This window comes from Heteronotia binoei, chromosome 4 (assembly GCF_032191835.1).
Source record: "Heteronotia binoei isolate CCM8104 ecotype False Entrance Well chromosome 4, APGP_CSIRO_Hbin_v1, whole genome shotgun sequence".
Lineage (NCBI taxonomy): Eukaryota > Metazoa > Chordata > Lepidosauria > Squamata > Gekkonidae > Heteronotia > Heteronotia binoei.
Window position 1 is genome coordinate 104,197,477 of NC_083226.1, and position 18,141 is coordinate 104,215,617.

The window sequence follows — 18,141 nt, forward strand, 5'->3', positions numbered from 1 at the left end:
AGGATCCAAAACCCTGCTGCCCTGCTCCAATCACGGGCCCCCTACTGGTTTGAATGGACTAATCAAACGCTTGTGCAGGAACAGGGATGTGTATATAGTTGGCCCCGTTGGCCCACTTCGTCAGTCTTATGTCTTGGCCTCACTACGCTGTAATCAATAAAGAGCTGATGCTTCACTATCACCTCGCCTCTTCCATGCATTGAACTCACTATATCATAGTTTCATTAAATGATGGACATATTAAACCAAGGTAAAAACCACTTTCATGTCCTTATTTACTTCACTTGGAAAATTAAGCACATGTTTAATTATCTTCTAAATGGGACTTAAGAGTACATAACTGTGGTGGGATCATGTCCTGTATATTTGCGTAATTACTTCACTAAGACAAACAAAAAGCAACATAATTCCTGGTTTATGACAATCTCATAAACCTTTGGCTCCAAATATCTAGCTTGGGACTCATTGCCAAATAGGGAAAACTCAGGTTCAGTGGTCATTTAACTGAAGTCTGGAGTCTTTTCAGTCTCTTTTGTTGCCCATCTTAAATCTTCCCCAGCAACCACTCACAGGGGCTGCAAGAGTGGGAGAACTGGAAGTGCCTTCCAAGTGCGTGAGCTTTGCTATTGCTGGAATCTGAGTCCAGTCCTGATTTTATCCAGTACTTAGACTCATGCTGTCTTCTCAGGCTTCCCCTATATTTTCTCCCCAAACTACAAACAGATTTTATTCATTATACACAGTGGTGCCTTACAAGTTTCTTGCATGACTTTATGATCATTGTGACTGGTCACTGATCGAATAATAGCCAGGGATGCTATAGGAGTAGTATAAGGCCTATGTCCTTGTTTGAACAATTTTATAGCTTAAGCATATCCCAGGATAAGGTTGCCAGCTCCAGGTTGGGAAACACCTGGAAAATTTGGGGGTGAAGAGGAACCTCAGCAGGGTATAATGCCATAGAGTCTAACTCCCAACATGGCCGTTATCTCCAGGGGAACTGATCTCTGCTGCTTAGAGATCAATTTTAATCCCAGGAGATCTCCAGCCACCACCTGGAGGTTGGCAACACTACCCCAGGGTGATTTCATTTGGCCCAGAGACAAGTCCTCTTTGTTGCTTCTTGCTCATGCTGTTTTCATTGATTGTCAGAATCTCTTAGCTTATTTCTCAGAAGACCTTGTTATCAGTCTTTCTCCATAACCTCTGTTTGGGTTAGAACATGAGCTAGAGTGATGATGAAAGTGAGGAAAGCACTACGATGTTAAGGCCTCCCCCGCCCCCAACTCATGTTGTAGTTAGTAAGGCCATGGCCAAAATGCCTTGATGGCGTATTGTAGTGAAGACTCCACTTTCCCTACACTCCATATGTGTGCTGCATCATAGAGTTAGCTGAGGAAGGTAACAAGGCAGAGTTCTTTATTTGCTGACCTTCACAATAACATTGCTTCAGGTTTGGCCCCTGCACTACACTGTGGTTTAGGAGATATCCTACCCCCACTTAGTGTAAGTTTGGAAAAGGATTGCTCTGCTTGACATGGCTTTTTAAAAAATATATAGTTATGTGGCTCTAAACATGATCTGCCTAGAGGTCTTTAGAACTGAGTGGGTGAGATTTGTCTGAAAATCAATGCATGCACACACACTTAGTTCAGAGTGTTTATCTCTTCGTAAATATATGGAGACTGTTGTAAAGTGATCTTTATTTTGCAGATACACATTAGGACTTTAATCAGGGGGAAGGAAACATTCTGTGGCTGAGGTTGCAAAACACATTATCAATGAGTGGTGGTAGGACAGAACAAATAAAGCAGGTTCACATGGAAAAGGTTTATGGAGGAGCACAAGATTGCCAAGAAGTGATGGGAGAAAATGTAACAGCGCTGTAAGTAATCAGGAAGGTTTTGTAACTCCTGTTCTACATGGGGTATTTCTCTCTCTCCTATCAGCAAGAATATGGCTGTTAAATTCTGTAGCCATATTTTGTGATAACATGACAACATAATAGCATCCATGGCATTTGTCCTGGATGCATGTGAACACTTGCAGAGTAAGAAAAAAAAAGATGCTGGTAGGAGAGTCTTTTAAGTATGTATTTTCATGCAAATTACCCAGCTGTCTTTTATCTGTGGAAAGGAGCTAAAAATAAACAAACTCTTCTTCTTCATAAAGCACTGAGTCGCCCTTTTGAGTAGCAGCTCATAGATAGATAGATTGGATCCTGCAGATCTGCTTTGATTCTGATAAGGGCTACACTTCCTGTCCCCCATGCAAGGAGTCTTTCCTTGAAGCATAAGGTTCTAAAGAGATACGAATCATGCAGATCCATTCTGTGAGTGGTGGTGCTTTACCCTCACCCCGCTCAAGAAGTCTTCGCTTGCTGTTTTGCTGCTCATTCCATGTGCTGTTCAGAGTCCCCTGCACTGGAGGCATGGGGCTCCTTTCTCTGATGGAAAGAACTGCTATTAATGGAATGGATCCTCAAGATCTAACCTTTAGGAAATAGTCCAGTAGCACCTTAAAGACTAACAAAATTTTATGGTAGGGTATGAGCTATTGGGAGTCACTGCTCATTTCTTCATACTGCTACAGAGAGACTAACATGGCTATTCATAAAGATCTAACCTGATGAGAATGCAGGTATAACCTGAGAAACTATCTAAGAATACATTGCTTTTAAAACCCATAGACAGCCCTACTTGGCTCTCACTACTTATGGTAACATATACATAGAGATGGTCAACCATATCAAAAAGGTAAAAAAGCAGCTTACATTTCTTGACTGAAAAAAGGAAACTTGGTCTACTTCCATGTATACATTTGACTCCGCCTTTGCTTTCAAACTGGAGTGTTTCAGTTTTTAGCATTTACCCAGGTTTTCCCTGATTTGCTCCAATCTTACCCACAATTGCTTTGCTATGGTCTTTTTTGAAAGAACACAGTCCAAGCATGCCATCTAGATGAAAAGGTGTTAATTTCTAAAGGTCATGTCCACAATGTTTCCTTTGTCCTAAGGTCAGTCCCTTGTAGCTGCTATTTTCCTGCAGCGCCACTGGAGAGTTTTCTTGAATTTGGTAATTGCTATTGTACTGTACTATATAATAATTTATTATCTGGTAGTTCCTCTGAATTCCCACCATTCATTTCTTTATAAAAAGTAACTGTCCAGTCTTATCCATTATAGATTTATTTTTGTCTGTATTGCTTCAGAAAAGGATGGGGAAGTGAAGGTACAGGACAGTTGGAGTGGGGCAGGAATTCTTAACTCTGTGGACATTCCATTGCTGGTGAATAAAAGCAGCACAGAGAATCATGGCCTTGTAGCTACAGCCTTGATATCACGTGAGAACTGATTTGCAACCTTCTTCTTATAGCGCTTGTATTTACTATTTTAAAAAGATCAAGATCTCTACTTGCATATCAATTTGCAAAACAAACCTCCTACATTTATTTTCAAAATTGACTACTTTTTAATAATTTATATGTATACTGCATATGATGTATTTTTAAAAACCAGAGATATTAAATATGTATTATCTTCTCAAAAGTTTATTATGTATCATGGCAGAGAATAGGCAAAAGTAATGCTATTCTTATTGTTGGTTTCTAATGGCTGGGTAACTATATTTGTATGATTGATTGAAAACCACTACTTAAAGCCCCTTGAATAAATCATACCATTCAAAACAGTGTTTATGTGTTCCATTTACTTCACTGTTTTCTTCACGGGAATACAATTCTGTAGGCTGTATAAACCCAGGAAATTACGGATGTGTGTGTATGTTAGTTGCCTTCTATAATTTGTATACACACACACTGTGGCTAATAGCCACTGATGGCTAATAGCCACTGATGGACCTCTGCTCCATATTTTTATCTAACCCCCTCTTGAAGTTGGCTATGCTTGTAGCCACAACCACCTCCTGTGGCAGTGAATTTCACATGTTTATCACCCTTTGGGTGAAGAAGTACTTCCTTTTATCTGTTTTAACCTGACTGCTTAGCAATTTCATTGAATGCCCACGAGTTCTTGTAGTGTGAGAAAGGGAGAAAAGTACTTCTTTCTCTACTTTCTCCATCCCATGCATAATCTTGTAAACCTCTATCATGTCACCCTGCAGTCGACAGTTCTCCAAGCTAATGAGCCCCAAGCGTTTTAACCTTTCTTCTTCTTTTTGTTTCAAACAATTTTATTAGTAACATATGGCAATATATTCAATTTCTTATATCATTAATAACTACTTTTTAAAATCCCATATATTATTTTCTACCTACCCCTCCCCCCTTTACTTGACCCACGCCGGTGTACTAAATTCAAAACATCATTTTAAAAGGTACCCCTAATTAATAAGAACCAAAGCTCATATCTTCCCCCCACTTATACTTAATCATTATCAAAGATTGTCCAATGTCCTTTTATTTGCCATTCTTTTTCTACGTAGCTTCTGAACTTCTTCCACTCCATCTTAAATACTTCTAAATCATAGTCTCTTAAAGTTCTTGTTAACTTATCCATTTCACTCCATGTCATAACTTTAACAATCCAATCCCATTTCTCTGGTATTTTTTCTTGCTTCCACAACTGCGCATACAATGTCCTAGCAGCTGAGAGCAAGTACTGGATTAAAGTTCTGTCTTCTTTTGGAAATTTTTCCATTTGTAATCCTAACAGAAAAGTCTCTGCAACTTTGTGAAATTCATATCCCAAGAACTTAGAAATCTCTTGCTGAATCATCTGCCAAAACATTTTAGCTCTTTCACAAGTCCACCACATATGGTAGAAAGAACCTTCATGCTTTTTACATTTCCAACTTCTGACTGGCATCTTGTTATTCATCTTTGCCAATTTTTTAGGAGTTATATATCATCTGTACATCATCTTAAAACAATTTTCTTTGATATTCTGGCATGTTGAGAGTTTCATAGAATTCTTCCAAAAATATTCCCAAGTTTCCATCTGTATTTCTTTATTTACATTAATCGCCCATTTAATCATTTGAGATTTTACTACTTCATCTTCTGTAGACCATTGTAAAAGTAATTTATATACTTTTGAAATTAATTTATCATTGTCTCCAAGCAGAACTTTTTCCATTTCTGTTTGCTCCTTCCTTATTCCTTCAGTTTTAATATCATTCTCCACCAAGCTCTTTATTTGTTGCATTTGAAACCAATCATATTTATTATTCAACTGTTCAGCAGTTTTCAGTTCTATTTTGCCACTTTGTATTTTTAACAGTTGACTATATGACAACCACTTTTCTTCCCCTATCTCAGCTGTTATTTTTATTACTTCCGCCGGTACTATCCATAACGGTCTTCTCTCATCTCCATACTTCTTATATTTCATCCATGTACTTAACAAATTATTTCTTATACAATGGTGAGAGAAAAAACAGTCCATCTTCTTTTTTCCATAATACAAATATGTGTGCCAGCCAAATTGTTTCCGTGACCTTCCAACACTAAAAGTTTTCTGTTTAACAGCGTTATCCATTCTTTTATCCACAATAAGCAAACTGCTTCCTGATATAATCTTAAATTCGGTAGTTGAAATCCACCTCTCTCTTTTGCATCTGTCAAAATTTTCATTTTAATCCTTGGTTTCTTCCCGGCCCACACAAATTCTGAAATTTTTCTTCGCCATTTATCAAATTGTTTACTATCCTTCACAATAGGAATAGTTTGAAACAAATACATTATTCTTGGCAGAATATTCATTTTAATTGCAGCTATTCTACTCAACAATGACAAATTAAACTTGTTCCATTTTAACATGTCTTCATCCATTTTACGCCATAACTTCTCATAATTATTTTTGAACAGATCAATATTCTTCATTGTTATCTCCACCCCCAAATATTTTACCTTGGAGGTGACTTCGCAGCCCATTAGTTTCTGCAATTCTAGTTGTTTATTTATCTGCATATTTTTACACAGAATTTTTGATTTTTCTCTATTAATACAAAGTCCCGCCAACTCCCCATATTCTTGTATTTTAGCTAACAGCAAAGGTGTAACTTGTATGGGGTTTTCATTTATAAACATTATATCATCAGCAAAAGCTCTGTATTTGTAAGTAAATCCTTTTATTCTTAATCCTTCTATAACTTTTTCTTCTTGTATCTGCATCTATAATATTTCAAGAGTCATTATAAACAACAATGGTGAAAGTGGACAGCCTTGTCTAGTACCTTTGCTGATTTTCATATCTTCTGTAAGATCTGCATTTATACATAACCTTGCGCTTTGTTCAGAATATATTGCTTTTATCATTCTTATAAAGCTTTCTCCAAGCTCCATTTTTTCCATTACTGCAAAGATAAAGTCCCAGTTTAAATTGTCAAATGCTTTCTCTGCATCTGCAAAGAATAATGCAACTTCTTTTTCTGGATGTCTTTCATAATATTCTACAATATTTACAGCGGTTCTAATATTGTCTCTTATTTGCCATTTGGGAAGAAAACCTGCTTGATCTTCCTTTATAAAATTTATCAAATGCTGTTTAAGCCGTTCTGCCAATTTCACTATTAAATAATGAGTTTTAACTGTTCCATTAAAGTCTCCCATTATCAAAACTTGATCATAGGTCAGTTCATCAAGCTGTTGTATAATGTCTTTTAAAAACGCATCCTTTGCACCATTAGGAGCTTACAGTCCCAATAATGACGTTTTATTTCCATTTAATATTGTTTCTACTGCTACAAATCTCCCATCTTTATACACTAATTTTGGCTCCAATTCTTGTTTAATATAAAAAAATCACTCCTTTTCTTCTGTTCAGCCAATGAAAAAAATTCTAGTCGCAATTGTTTATTCCATAAAAATTTGTAATCCTTTTGTTTAATATGCACTTTTTGTAAACAAATTATATTACAGTTTTGTTTCTTAATCCAATGAAATGTTGCCCTTCTTTTTTGTGGTGAATTTAGTCCATTTACATTCCAAGACAATAATCTGTACTCCATCATGATGCAAATTCTTTATTTTCTTCATAAAATCTACGTATTTCCTGTGCATTTGTAATTGCAATTCTTTTCCCCTGAAGTTTGAAGCTCAGACCTTCAGGCATTATCCATCTAAATCTTATTCCATTATCTCTTAATTTTTCTGTCAATTTTTTATATGTTCTTCTATCATTTATCACTTGCCTTGGCAACTCCTTCATAATTCTTACTCTACTGCCTCCCACTATCAATGTCTTTTCAAAGTTTTTATTCATGATCCTTCCCACCATATCCTTTATGAGGTGCAGTGACCAGAATTGTACACAGTATTCCAAATGAAACTGCACCATCGATTTATACAGGGGCATTATGATACTGGCTGATTTGTTTTCAATTCCCTTCCTAATAATTCCCAGCATGGCGTTGGCCTTTTTTTTATTGAAATCCCACATTGTCTTGACATTTTCAGTGAGTTATCTACCACAACCCCAAGATCTCTCTCTTGGTCAGTCTCTGCCAGTTCACACCCCAGACACAGATCTAGTCGTTAACAGGGACAAGTCTAAAATTATAGTCTTCACCAAAAGATTTAGAGAAATGAATTGGCGTTTTAATGATGAAAAACTGAAACAAGTTAAAACATACAAATATCTGGGGGTTGTTTTTCATCACACAGGATCTTACCAAGGGCACATTGAAAACGTACTCTGTAACGCCCAATGCACAGCGCTCGCTCTGCAGGAGTTTTACACCTCCAAGGGCGCTTATAACGCCTTAGCGGCGATTAAGGTTTATAACGCTAAGGTTATACCCCAATTAATGTACGGCGCTGAGATTTTCCTGTATAATAAAATAACCAAATTGGAGATGGTTCAATCGAAGTTTGTACGATGTATCCTTCAGGTGCCAAAATATGCCTCATCTATTGCAAACAGGCTGGAAACGGGGCTTCCAAGCCTCTCCACAGTAATGTGGAATAGAGGTTTGAGTCTCCTTTTAAGAGTGCTGGCCAATCCGGATGACATTGTACACCAAATCTTCTACGACTCATTTGTCAGCAATTGGTTGAGGAAATTAAATTCCAAATTAGAGGAATGTGATCTGAATATTGATTCCCTAGCCCTCATGTTCAAGAACGGGGCAAAAGAAATTATCAGAGACCGATTATTGGAATTGGAGTTAAAACAATCTCTGGCCAAAGTTGGGGGGATGTATATCCCAACCTTTTTTACAAGTGACCTTAAATGTGCCAGGTATCTAGAAAAGATACAGCCAATTAAGATCAGGCGGATGCTGTCCTTGGCACGCCTGAACATTCTGGACACAGCAGTACTGAGAGGCCGTTTCCACAAGATCCCGTTAGAAGACAGGATCTGTCCGTGCGGCCTGGAGGAGGTCGATACGGTTTCCCACCTTATTCTGAACTGTCTTTTCCATACAGAGGCAAGGTACAGACTTTTGCGGAACCATCTAATGCTAGCTGAATCTTTAAATCAGGCCCAAACCATTTACTTCCTCTTAGGGGATGGGAGTGATCAACTTTCTTTGGATCTTGCTAAGTTTCTATATGTTACCGATCTTGACAGGAAGAAATTTAATGCTGTCTGTATTTGAAAGAAGATGCTTTTAGTTAAGTGTTGCCTATGTCAGCTAATTTTATTACCACTTTGATGGATGTACAAGTTTTATATTGTTACGTTATATTTCAACTTGGTGTTGTGTTGTACTGTTATTGATGAGTTGTGTTGTTGCTGTCGATTGGCCTAGAGCCGCAATAAACTGACTGACTGACACCCCATCAACTTGTATTTGAAGCTGGGATTCTTGGCCGCAGTGTGTATTACTTTGCACTTGGCCACATTGAACCTCATCTGCCACGTTGACGCCCACTCACCCAGCCTCAACAGATCCCTTTGGAGTGCCTCACAATCCTCTCTGGTTCTTACCACCCTGAACAATTTAGCGTAATCTGCAAACTTGGCCACTTCACTGCTTACTCCCAACTCCAAATCATTTATGAACAAGTTAAAGAGCATGGGACCCAGTACTGAGCCCTGCAGCACCCCACTGCTTACAGTCCTCCACTGCGAAGACTGCCCATTTATACTCGCTCTCTGCTTCCTATTAATTAGTCAGTTTTTGATCCACAAGAGGACCTGTCCTTTTACTTCATGACTCTCGAGCTTACTAAGGAGCCTTTGATGAGGAACTTTATCAAAAGCTTTTTGGAAGTCAAGGTAAACAACATCTATTGGGTCCCCTTTGTCCACATGTTTGTTCACCCCCTCAAAGAACTGTAACAGGTTAGTGAGGCAAGATCTTCCCTTACGGAACCCATGCTGAGTATTCCTCAATAACTTGTGTTCATCAATATGCCTACTCTTTCTGTCCTTGATAATGGTTTCTACCAACTTTCCCAATATTGAAGTCAGACTGATTTGCCTGTAATTTCCCAGATCTCCTCTGGAACCCTCTTTAAAGATGGGGGTGACATTTGCTACCTTTCAGTCCTCAGGAACAGAGGCAGATTTCAATGAAAGATTACATATTTTTGTCAGGAGATACACAAGTTGACCTTTGAGTTCTTTTAGAACTCTTGGATGTTTGCCATCCGGACCTGGGGACTTATTAGTTTTTAATTCATCAATCAGTTGTAGGACCTCCTCTCTTGTCACCTCAATTTGACTCAGGTCTTTAAAACCCCCTTCCAAAATTAGTGGTTCTGGAGCGGGCAAACACTTCACATCTTCCACAGTGAAGACTGAGGCAAAAAATGCATTCAGCTTCTCAGCCATTTCCCTATCCTCCTTCAGTAATCCTTTTACCCCTTGGTCATCCAAGGGCCACACTGCCTCCCTGGCTGGTTTCCTGCTTCTAATATATTTGAAGAAATTTTTATTGTTGGTCTTTATGTTTTTTTGCAATATGCTCCTCATAGTCCCCTTTTGCCTGCCTGATCACAGTCTTGCATTTGATTTGCTACAGCCTGTGTTCCCTTTTATTAATCTCACTTGGACTAGCTTTCCACCGCTTAAAGGAGTCCTTCTTACCTTTTACAGATTCCATTATGTTGTTTGTTAACCATGCAGGCCTTTTCTTATACCTGTTTACGCCTTTCCTAACTTGTTGTATATATTTTATCTGAGCTTCTAGGATTGTAGTTTTAAATAGCCTCCAAGCTTCCCCAAGGGTTTTGACTGTATTTACCTTTCCTTTCAGTTTCCTCTTCACATGCCTCCTCATGTCAGAGAATTTACCCCTATTAAAGTTAAATGTGGTTGTACTGGTCTTTTGGGGCAACTCTCTATTTATACAAATGGTGAAATCAATAATGTTATGGTCATTGCTCCCAAGTGGTGCGATCACTTTTACATCTCTCACCAAATCTTGGCCATTACTTAGGACCAAATCCAGGATCGCCCTACCCTTGGTAGGTTCTGTGACCATCTGCTCCATTGCACAGTCATTGAGAGCATCTAGAAACTCAATCTCTTTTTCTTGACCAGAACACATATTGACCCAATCAATCTGCGGGTAGTTAAAATCACCTATGACGACACAGTTTTTATGTTTAGCCGCTATCTTTAATCCTTTCATCATATTATAATCATCCTCTATCTTTTGATTTGATGGGCGATAACAAGCTCCCATAGTTAAATTTCCTTTTGGACCCTCTATTTCGACCCAAAGCATTTCTGGAAGGGAATCTAATTCTTTGACCTCAGTCTTACTGGACTGTATACCCTCTCTGACATACAGAGCCACCCCACCTCCAACCCTTCCCTCCCTATCCTTCCGATATAACTTATATCCAGGAATCACCGTGTCCCACTGATTCTCCTCATTCCACCAAGTTTCTGAAATTCCCACAATGTCTATGTTTTCCCCCAACACTAAACAATCCAACTCACCAATTTTACTTCAAATGCTTCTATTATTTATTTATTTATTTATTGTATTTATATCCCGCCCTCAGGGCGGCTAACAACACTGAATATCAACAATAGAACAATAAAACAATAGAACAATAAAAACAATTACAATAATATCAATTAAAATTAAACAACTTACAATTTAAATTATTAATGCAATTTTAAAACAATGGTTTTGGTGCTAAATTCTATGCCATGATGTTAGGCATCTATGTACTTTGGTTGAAGGCCATTCGAAATAGTGTTGTTTTGCAGGCCTTGCAGAATTGGGCAAGGTCCCGCAAGGTTCTAACATCGTCTGGGAGTTGGTTACACCAGTGGGGGGCCGCAATAGAGAAGGCTCTTTCTCTCGTAGCCTTCAATCTTGCCTCCCTTAGCCAAGGGATTTCTAATAGATTTTGTGATCCATATCGGAGTACCCTCTGGGAAATATATGGGGACAGACGGTTCCTAAGGTAGACAGGTCCTCGGCCATATAGGGCTTTAAAGGTAATAACCAGCACCTTGTAGTGGATCTGGAATACTATTGGCAGCCAGTGCAGTCTCTGCAGCCCCGGCTGTATATGGGGAGGGACGGTGGCTCAGTGGTAGAGCATTTGCTTGGGAAGCAGAAGGTCCCAGGTTCAATCCCTGGCATCTCCAAAAAAGGGTCCAGGCAAATAGGTGTGAAAAACCTCAGCTTGAGACCCTGGAGAGCTGCTGCCAGTCTGAGAAGACAATACTGACTTTGATGGACCAAATGACTGATTCAGTATAAGGCAGCTTCATATGTTCAATATGTTCATATGGTCTCGAATCATTACTTAGGGGTGTACTCACTTTTGTTGCCAGCAGTTTAGACATTAGTGGCTGTATGTTGCGTAATTTTGAGGGGACAGCACATTTACACTGTTATACAAGCTGCAGACTCACTACTTTACATTGTAGCCAAGTGTCATTTCTTCAGTTTTGTCACATGAAAAGATACACTTAAATATTTACAAAATGTGAGGGGGTATACTAACTTCTGTGACATACTGTAGGTATGAATTCAAACAGAAGAACACAGGGTAGGGGTGGAAAAATTATTACAAAATGACCAAGTCATGCAAAATACATACAAAAACTAGATCCAATCAAAAGCAAACAATCCCCATGCCATTGGTGTGGGCCACCCCCAAGTGGTGATTAATTGGCAAAGCAAGACTACCTGAACTTCTAATGAGGAATTAGTATTTTCTACTGAGCTATCTACTCTTGGTTCTGTTCAGGCCAAGACTGGCAATGTGAGTTCTACATCTGAAGTCCATATAGCCAACAGGCACTTTAAATAGTTAAGGAATGTGCTATTGCATCTATATGAGAAGACTTCATCGATATACAGCAAAATAATAATAGATAGCACTCTGTATTATTGATGGTTCCAAAACAAAATACACTCCACTACAGCAATTCTAATAAACTAAGCCAAATTTCATTTGCTCAATATAAAATATGTTTATGTAGCCCACTCTAGGAGTACCAGCATTTGTGGCCATAGAATATTCCCCCCACCCCCAGTCATAAAGTCACTCCAGAGACTGACATTTATTGCAAATTTAGCCTGGCCTTCCTCCAAGGACCCTACAGCAGTACACATAGCTGTCCCCCTCCTACATTTTATTCTCACAGCCACCCTGCAAGTCAGGCTAGGCTAAAAGGTACAACTAGCTTATGGTCATCCAGAAAGCTTCACATCAGAAGGGGAATTTGAAATTGGCATCTCCAGTTCTACTCCAAAATCTTAACCATTCAACATATAGCCACTCATCCGGAAACAGAAGTTATTTTTAAAAAGCACATATGCCATAGATATGATAGAATTCCTTTGAATATGTCAGCTTGCATCTACTGCAGCACTTCTGTGGGCAGAAGGATTTCTCTGTGGAGCATGGCCTTCTCACATCCCCCCTCCAACTTCAGCTCAAAATGCCACCAAAGCACATATTTCAGGGGTATTCTGTGGCTGCAGCAGTAGGTAGAAAGGTGAGAGTGTCATGTTCTGGAGGGTGAAATCCTTCTTTCCATGAAAACACTAGTCTAGATCAAAACCTTTGGTTAAAGTGTAGGAACAGGGGGTGTAGAAACAGGGAAACCTAGGTTCAAGTTACTCCCTTGCCATAAAGTCCACCAGATGACCTTGGACCAGTCACTCTAGCCCTGTTCATGACCCAGAGAATGCTTGTACAGCTGGTTTTTTTTTAAGAAAGATATAGTGCATGTTCACATTACAAATGAAACTGGGACTCACAAGTAGAGCTGTGCTTGCACTGACAGAACATGAAAATTCCTCAATGCACGTATGGCTCTGAACAGATGACCCATCTGCACTTTGACTAATCATGCAGGGAGGAAGTGTGGGCATGACTGCAGTGGCACCACCTCTAAGCCCAAGCTGTCTGCAGAATGAACATACAGAGGCAATGTTCATTGCAAAGAGCTCTGGGATAGAGCAGAGAAGTGCTACAAGCGTGAGGTTTGTGGCTCAGTAGCTGGGGGAGTTGCTGAAAACTTCTGTGTTCGTGTGAAGGGCTGAAGGTGAAGGTGATTAAAGGTGATTGTTGCTGATTGATTAGGAGTGGCTGTGCTCCCCACTCTCTTTGCACTATTAAGTTGCGCCTTGCCAGAGAGCTAAAGGGCTCTTGGCCTGTAGCTCTTAGCCTGGGGGCTGTGTAAGGACCAGGAACCCAGATTCCTTGTGTTCCGAATAAGATAAGTAGACTCTCCAGGAGGGGAGCCACATAAACAAACAGGGTTTAAAAGGGGACTGTATATTTTTAAAAAAGCTATCATGAAGGTAGAATGCCAGCAGGAAGTGGGGGCTTTCCAGTGTTTTGCACTGAGTGTCACATGTCTGCCCACAGGACAGAAGTCTTGCGTGTGTGCTTGATGCAAGGAGCTCCTGGTCCTCAGGGAACGAGTTCGTACCCTTGAGGCTGAGGTGACTGACCTGGAGAAGCAGAAACAGTCAGGCACTCGGAGAAGGCTCTTGGGGACGTGTTAGATGAGCCCCGCTCTGAACGTGGCAGCCCCGTTGCTGCCAGGGAGCATGAGGGTCGAGAGGGAACAGGGCACTGGGCTGAGGATAAGGGGAATACGCCCTCAGAAGGGACCTCTTCTTCAGTTGGTGAGTGGGAATCCTTTCGCACCAAGGAGCCATCCCTGAGCAGGAAGAGGGGGGGGGGGTCTTGGTAGCTGGTGATTTGATCCTTAGGCAAGTAGACAGCTGGGTGGCAAAACCGCATACTGACCGTATGGTGACTCGCCTGCCTGGTGCAAAGGTAATGGACATTACGCGTGTTGTAGATAGGCTGATAGGCAGTGCTGGGGAGGAACCAGTGGTTGTGGTGCATGTTGGCACCAATGATGTGGGGACATGCAGTCGTGAGGTCCTGGAGGAAAAATTTAGGCTGCTAGGTGGAAGACTTAAGGCCAGGACCTCCAAGGTAGCTTAAGGTAGCCAAGACTTAAGGCCAGGACCTCTCAGAAGTGCTACCTGTTCCACGTGCAGGGTTGGAGAGACAGGCACAAATTAGAAGCCTCAATATGTGGATGAGACGATGGTGTAAGGAGGAAGGGTTTAAGTTTGTTAGGCACTGGGATGCTTTCTGGAACAAGTGGGAGCTGTACAAAAAAGACGGTCTCCACTTGTCCCCAGATGGAACCAGGCTGCTGGCGCTTAAAATCAAAAAGGTGGCAGCGTAGTTTTTAAACTAAATCTTGGGGGAAAGCTGACACGAGATGAAATGTCTCTGGTTCGGGAGGACTCATCTCAAAGAGATGAAGGGTTAGCTGTTACTCTTCTACCAGGTAATGGATCAGAGTTGTCCACTGAGATGGTGACAAACAGTATGGACTGCCTGCCAGAGTCTCCAGGCAGCAGGAGGAAGGTGGTGGGCCTAGCTTGCCTAGGAAATTATAGATGTTTGTACACAAATGCTAGAAGTGTTCAAAGTAAAATTGTTGAGTTGGAATGTTTAGAGTTGGGAGAAAACATAGACATTGAGGGAATTTCAGAAACTTGGTGGAATGAGGAGAATCAGTGGGATGCGGTGATTCCTGGATATAAGTTATATCGGAAGGATAGGGAGGGAAGGGTTGGAGGTGGGGTGGCTCTGTATGTCAGAGAGGGCATACGGTCCAGTAAGACTGAGGTCAGAGAATTAGATTCCCTTCTAGAAATGCTTTGGGTTGAAATAGAGGGTCCAAAAGGAAATTTAACTATGGGAGTTCAAAAGGTAGAGGATGACTATAATATGATGGAAGGCTTAAAGATAGTGGCTAGATGTAAAAACTGTGTAGTCATAGGTGATTTTAACTACCCGCAGATTGATTGGGTCAATATGTGTTCTGGTCGAGAAAAAGAGACCGAGTTTCTAGATGCTCTCAATGACTGTGCTATGGAGCAGATAGTCTCTGAATCTACCAGGGGTGGGGTGATCCTGGATTTGGTCCTAAGTAATGCCCAAGACTTGGTGAGAGATATAAAAGTGATCGCATCGCTGGGGAGCAGTGACCATAACGTTATTGATTTCACCATTTGTATAAATAGAGAGTTGCCCCAAAAGACCAGCACAACCGCGTTTAACTTTAAAAGGGGTAAATTCTCTTTGATGAGGTAGCATGTGAAGAGAAAACTGAAAGGAAAGGTAAATACAGTCAAAACTCTTGGGGAAGCTTAGAGGCTATTTAAAACTACAATCCTAGAAGCTCAGATAAAATATATACAAGTTAGGAAAGGCACAAACAGGTATAAGAGAAGGCCTGCATGATTAACAAACAAAGTAATGGAAGCTGTAAATGGTAAGGACTCCTTTAAGCGGTGGAAAGCTAGTCCAAGTGAGATTAATAAAAGAGAACACAAGCTGTGGCAAATCAAATGCAAGACTGTGATCAGGCAGGCAAAAAGGGACTATGAGAAGCATATTGCAAAAAACATAAAGACCAACAATAAAAATTTCTACAAATATATTAGAAGCAGGAAACCAGCCAGGGAGGCAGTGGGGCCCTTGGATGATCAAGGGGTAAAAGGATTACTGAAGGAGGATAGGGAAATGGCTGAGAAGCTGAATGCATTTTTTTCCTCCGTCTTCACTGTGGAAGACGAGAAGTGTTTGCCCGCTCCAAAACAACTAATTTTGGAAGGGGTGTTGAAAGACCTGAGTCAGATTGAGGCGACAAGAGAGGAGGTCCTACAACTGACAGACAAATTAAAAACTAATAAGTCCCCAGGCATGCATCCAAGAGTTCTGAAAGAACTCAAAGTTGAACTTGTGTGTCTCCTGACAGAAATATGTAATCTTTCATTGAAATCTGCCTCCGTTCCTGAGGACTGGAAGGTAGCAAATGTCATCCCCATCTTTAAAAAGGGTTCCAGAGGAGATCAGGGAAACTACAGGCCAGTCAGTCTGACTTCAATACCGAGAAAGTTCGTAGAAACCATTATCAAGGACAGAATGAGTAGGCACATTGATGAACATGAGTTATTGAGGAAGACTCAGCATGGGTTCTGTAAGGGAAGATCTTGCCTCACTAACCTGTTACATTTCTTTGAGGGGGTGAACAAACATGTGGACAAAGGAGACCTGATAGATATTGTTTACCTTGACTTCCAGAAAGCTTTTGATAAAGTTCCTCATCAAAGGCTCCTTAGTAAGCTCGAGAGTCATGGAGTAAAAGGACAGGTCCTCTTGTGGATCAAAAACTGGCAAATTAATAGGAAGCAGAGAGCGAGTATAAATGGGCAGTCTTCGCAGTGGAGGACGGTAAGCAGTGGAGTGCTGCATGGCTCAGTACTGGGTCCCATGCTCTTTAACTTGTTCATAAACGATTTGGAGTTGAGAGTAAGCAGTGAAGTGGCCAAGTTTCTAGATGACACTAAATTGTTCAGGGTGGTAAGAACCAGAGAGGATTGTGAGGAACTTCAAAAGGATCTGTTGAGGCTGGGTGAGTGGGCATCAACGTGGCAGATGAGGTTCAATGTGGCCAAGTGCAAAGTAATGCACATTGGGGCCAAGAATTCCAGCTACAAATACAAGTTGATGGGGGTGTGAACTGGCAGAGACTGACCAAGAGAAAGATCTTGGGGTCGTGGTAGATAACTCACTGAAAATTTCAAGACAGTGTGCTATTGGAGTAAAAAAGGCCGATGCCATGCTGGGAATTATTAGGAAGGGGATTGAAAACAAATCAGCCAGTATCATAATGCCTCTGTATAAATCGATGGTGCGGTCTAATTTGGAATACTGTGTGCAATTCTGGTAGCCGCACCTCAAAAAGGATATTATAGCATTCAAAAAAGTGGAGAAAAGGGCAACTAGAATGATTAAAGGGTTGGAACACTTTCCCTATGAAGAAAGGTTAAAACGCTTGGGGCTCTTTAGCTTGGAGAAACGTCGACTGTGGGGTGACATGATAGAGGTTTACAAAATTATGCATGGAATGGAGAAGATAGGTAAAGAAGTACTTTTCTCCCTTTCTCACAATACAAGAACTCGTGGGCATTCGATGAAATTGCTGAGCAGTTGGGTTAGAACGGATAAAAGGAGGTACTTCTTCACCCAAAGGGTGATTAACATGTGGAATTCACTGCCACAGGAGGTGGTAGCAGCTACAAGCATAGCCAGCTTCAAGAGGGGGTTAGATAAAAATATGGAGCAGAGGTCCATCAGTGGCTATTAGCCACAGTGTGTATATAAATGTGTGTGTGTGTGTGTGTGTATAAAGATTTTGGCCACTGTTTGACAGAGTATTGGACTGGATGGGCCATTGGCCTGATCCAACATGGCTTCTCTTATGTTCTTATGTTCATGCAAATGTTTCCTTCCTGTAATCAGCCACACTGCTTTCTCAATATTGCTAAGCACAGGGAAGGAGCATACATGGAGACACTTCCTTTGAACAGCTTCTCAGTGCAAATGGCTTGAACAACTGTGCAGAGGCTGGGCCAGTGTACTATGACTGCTTGCCTTCCCTGCATGGTCTATCAAGGTCTATCATCTTCGACGGGCGAAGCAGCTGGACCCCTTCCTTGGGCGCCAGGACCTAGCAACGGTGATCCATGCTACGGTCACCTCGAGACTGGACTACTGTAACGCCCTCTACTGTGGAACCAACTCCCGAAGGAGGTACGGGCCCTGCGATGCTTAGATCAATTCCGCAGGGCCTGTAAGACCCACCTCTTTAAAATAGCCTTCACATAAACCGAGCCAAGAAAGTCCTGTTGGATATGTTCTATGTTTTAA